This window comes from Chenopodium quinoa, unplaced genomic scaffold (genome assembly GCF_001683475.1).
Source record: "Chenopodium quinoa cultivar QQ74 unplaced genomic scaffold, ASM168347v1, whole genome shotgun sequence".
In the NCBI taxonomy this organism is placed as follows: domain Eukaryota; kingdom Viridiplantae; phylum Streptophyta; class Magnoliopsida; order Caryophyllales; family Amaranthaceae; genus Chenopodium; species Chenopodium quinoa.
In genome coordinates this window covers 1,510,347-1,515,191 of record NW_018743906.1, presented here as the reverse complement: position 1 = coordinate 1,515,191, position 4,845 = coordinate 1,510,347, and the positions used below count along the sequence as shown (strand labels likewise).

At 36.5% G+C, this 4,845-nt stretch overlaps 1 long non-coding RNA gene across 1 annotated transcript; it reads right to left on the bottom strand.

The window, feature by feature from the left end:
• Window positions 1–2,169: 2,169 nt before the first annotated feature.
• LOC110686946 lies at window positions 2,170–3,500 on the bottom strand. Its single transcript, XR_002504372.1, has 3 exons — window positions 3,179–3,500; window positions 2,757–2,904; window positions 2,170–2,666 (listed from the first exon to the last, which is right to left on the bottom strand). It is a non-coding gene; the product is annotated as an uncharacterized LOC110686946 (long non-coding RNA).
• Window positions 3,501–4,845: the final 1,345 nt, after the last annotated feature.

Genomic DNA, 4,845 nt, shown 5'->3' with positions numbered 1-4,845 from the left:
TACTAGAAAACAGGCCATTTCCGACGGAACTTTTCCGTCGGAAACACCCTGAAATCCGTTGGAAATGGCGATTTTGACGGAATTCCGTCGGAAATGGTTGTCGGAAACGGGGTTGTAGGAAAAACCACTATTTCCAACGGATTTTTCCCTCGAAAAAGGGTTTTCAAGTGCCAGAAAAATCCGTCGCAAACTCCGACGGATTCACTTCCGTTGGAAAGTTACGACGGAATTTCCGTCGGAAAATTCTTAAACGAAATTAAAAAAAAAAAAACACCGCGCCACCACCGGCACGGCGTATCCCCGCCTCCAACCACCACAACCCATTACCCTAACCACCACCACCCGAACCCAGAAAAAAAAATAAAAAAATAAAAATTGCACTGACTTAACCCACCACCACCCACCACTTGAACCCACCCCACTTAACCCTAACCAATCCAGATCTGCAGCAACGAACCACCCAAAAATTAACACAAACCTAAAGAAAAATCACAACCACAACCACAACAACCAAAACCACCAATACAACCAAATCCGGCCGTATTACCCATCATAAAACCACCACCATCGCCAAAAAAAAACAACCAAAAAAGAAAAAAAAAGAAAAAAAATAAAACAAGAAAACATGCCTTAACAACCGAAACTTTGAATTCTAAGCCGACTTTGGTTTAATACACCTAAATTCGACCCTGAAACCTCTAGATCTAGAGATTTCATGGTTGAATTTGACCGTATAAACCGTTAATATGAATGAAAGAGAACCATTGGCGACCGTGAGAACCATTATCTTGAGCAAAAAAGTTCAGTTCGAATTGAGAAAGAGAATGAGGAAAGAAGAGGAGGAAAAATAGAAAAGATAATGGGAGAAAGGAGACCGTGAGAACTGAGGAAAGAAGAGGGAGGAGGAAGAGAGGAGAGGAAAGGAGAGAGAAATAGAGGAGAGGCGAAGAGAGAATAGAGGTGAGAGAAAGAAAAATCAGAATTTAAAGGGGGAGGGGGCGCCGTTTTTAATTAGGGTTTGGGGTTTTTTTTGTTTTTTTTTTTTTAAAAAAAAAACTTAAATTCCGACGGATATATATCCGTCGGAAAATATAACAGTTGCGACGGATTTTCCGTCGAAAGTACAAAATTTTCCGACGGATTACAATTCCGTCAGAATATTCCGGCGGATTTTCGACAGAAATAAAATCCGTCGGAAATTTCGTACTTTCCGACGGATTTTAGTGTCCGTCGGAAATGACCTATTTGCTAGTAGTGTTTGTGTTGTAATTGGTTTTTGGGGAGTTTGTGAATTCTTGATAATTCACACTTGAGTGGAGGAGTGTGTCTTCTCTAAAATTCAAGTGATAGCAGTGAAAGCACATAGAGTGAGCTTTAGGTGTGAAGCAGAGTGTAGGCACTTGAGTAGTGTTGAGAGAACCTGAGTGGGTCTCAGGTTGGGTAGGATATGTAGGTTCCTATAAGGTAGCAAGTGTTCTTGGTGGAACTTGTGAGAAAGGTTTGTAATAATAGGTTGTACTAGGAGAATTGCCTATTATAGTGGAGTTTGCTTGAAAGTCCCGAGAAGGGCCGAGGTTTTACTTCCAGTTAGGCCCTGGAAGGTTTCCTTGTAAAATCTTGTTGTATTCTTTAAGTTCCTTTTATGTTTTGTTTTTAATTTATGCTTAAGTTTCATAATTGTAACCTACTATTATTCACCCCCTTCTCGTAGTAGTTCATCTAAACTAACAATTGGTATTAGAGCAGGTTCTCAAGAAAATATAAGCAACCTTGTAGAGCAAGTTCCCAGAGAGATGAATGCACACGAGAAACTTGAAGAAGCGTACTCGACCCAAAGACCACCAATGTTCAATGGCAAGTTCTATTCCTACTGGAAGAATAGAATGGAAATATTCATCAAAGCTGAAAACTATAAAGTATGGAGAGTCATTGAAAGTGGTGACTTCGAGGTAACAAAAACCAATGCGAACAAAGAGGTAATTCCTAAACCACTATCTGAATTTGAAAAAGAGGATAATGAAAAATATGAGCTAAATGCTCAAGCAGTGTAAATCTTAAAAATAAGCAAAGAGACCCGTCCAAAAAAGCCTGAGAGACCGCTTTTGGATGGGTCTCTATCTCAGGGGTCTGTTTGATAAAGAGACCCCATCATAAGGGGGGTCTGTTTGTTAGAACAAACAGATCCGTTGCTGGAGATAGGCGGTCTGTTCTATAACCTATAAGGAGATAATTTTAAAAGGGAAAGAGACCCGTTATATGAAATCTATGGTCTGTTTAGTGATTAAACAAACCTGGTACCTTACACAACGGGTCTGTTAAATCTTTAATTTAACAAAAAAAATTGATTTTTGAAATTTGAATGTCACGCACTATTAAAATTGGCGGAGTTGAGCAAAAATCAATATAAAAAAAATAAATAAATAAGCATAAAAACAAAATAACAAAAAATAAAATGATATTGAAATTAAGCAAAATAGAGTTACAACACAGCAATGTACTACTTGAGCAATAGTGTAAAGAATAATAAAAAAAATGTTACATTAGTCTCATTGTAATTCTCTAATCTCTAATTACAATAGAATTCAATAATGAACTTTGACCTGGGTATATGCACCGACCTCCTTTCTTTCCTTTTTCTTGTGAAGATTGAAGACAGAAAATGAACTCTGCCAATAAGAAAAAATAAAAATAAAACAAAGGCAGAAAAGAAATAAGTTAAATTCAAGAAATTAGGAACAAGGGATGAAATCAAGTACCTCAAAATTCAAGAAAAAATTGGACTCCAGCAAATCGATGAGTTATGTAGAGAATAGCAACAAATTTAGATGCATGCCCAGTTCAATTTTCGGACTTGATTTTCAGCGAATTTAAGCAACAAACGTAAGAGAGTAGTTACGGTTCAACCTATAATCACAAATGGTGTATAAATCGAAGAACAATAAGGGTTAATAAACCAAACTCCAGAAAAATATACTAATAAACCCTGATTAATTTCACACAAAAACCAAGATTATTGAATTTTTTTGCTCTCAAAAACGATTGTTATGCAAAAAAATACTCCATAAATTCAACTGATATGACATAATTACACAAAAATGTGAAACAACCCAAATTTAAAAATTACCTAAGAAGTTTAAAAATAAATCAAATTCATCTTAAACGACAATCTCCTGCTTACCAAAGATGTAGCGAAAATCTTCAAACAACACCAATTTAAGCATCAACTCGACACCGTCGCATCCCCGGCAAAGTGACTTTGGCGTTAAGGAGGAAGCAACGCTAATGTTGAGGACGGAAGAAATAAGCGACATCGACGTTAAGGAAGAGATAAGCGACATCGACGTTAAGGAGGTGGTGGTAGCGGCGTTTTTGCTCTGGGAAAGGAGATAAGAGGATTGAAGAAGAAAGAGAAAGAGAAAGACAAAAAACGGCGTGAATGGTGTGGTAAAGCTAGGGAAATAAGAAGAGAAAGGGGTAGGGTTTTGTTGTTTAAGTGGTGGGCCCTTGCTCACATAAGAGAGCCGTTAAGTTTAACTAGGGGTCTCTTAGTTTTCTCTCTTCATCTATCCCGAATTATTGGTGGGGCCTTTGATATGTTAGAGACCCGTTATCTCTAATATTGGCTCCCTTATATTAAACAGACTGGTTGTATTAACTAACGGGTCTTTTATTGTAGGTTCTTTTGCCCATTTTTGTAGTAGTGTGAGTTAGAATCGTTAGCCAACTTTTATATCAATATGTCATCATATGTTAACTTTTACACCAATATGTCGTCGTTGGTTAACTTTTATACCAATTTGTCACAAATTGCTAACTTTTATACCAATTTATCGCCGGCAATAATTTTTACACCAATACGTCACAAAGGTGCTAACTTTTATACTACTATGACAAATTGGCCCAACAAATTCAAGAATATCTCACATTAAATAAAATTTTTTAAAAAGAGAAAAAAAAAATAAAAGATGAAGCCAAACACCTTGTCATTCTCGTCGGTATTATAAAGTTTGACTTGAGTTTTTTTTTTTAAATGTTGTGTCCGATCTCGATCAAAGACTCCGAAATCGTGTCCGTGGCCTATCTCGAAGGAGGCAATTTGTAGACACATAAAATTTATATAAGTGCTACATTGGATAAAATATAGGTTAAAAGTTAAAGTATTGACCCATGTTTGATTATTTGACTATATATTAATTATTTTGGGTGGTTTCAAATAAAATAAATAAATATTTGGGTGAAATTAAGTAAATTAGCTCATTTTAATTAAATTGTTTATTTAATAGTAAAAAACTATGAAAATGGGTTAAGACCAACTCCAATGTATATCAAACCCTAAACCTAGGAGTCACTTACTTTATAAATAGAGCTCTCTATATTTCATTTAGAGAGAGGAGGAAAGAAGGAGAATCAAAATACAGAGAAAGCCGATTAAATATTCTAATCTCCAGAGAAAACCTCTCATCAAAGTGCCATTCTACGTACTCTACAAGATCACCCATGGAAAGAGATCAAGCCTCGACGACCCTCAATACAGAGAAAGGAAGAACTTCGGAACATCAAGCGCGTCATCCTTTACATCAAGATTAAATCTTGTAGGGAACATTTCAAGCATCCAAAACTTGAATCCCACTGTGATCATACACTTAAACATGGTGGCGTCCAAAGGAAAGAAAGTTAGAGAGTAAAAGAGTCGCCAACAAGTTTTAGAAATATGTAAACTGTTCACAGGGTGAAGCTTACACCCCTTCACGATCCGTGAGATCGCTAACTCCATAGTGGATGGAACCATAATTGGATATTCGGGGATGAATGTACAAATCCAACCTAAAAGAGATTAAACCTGCC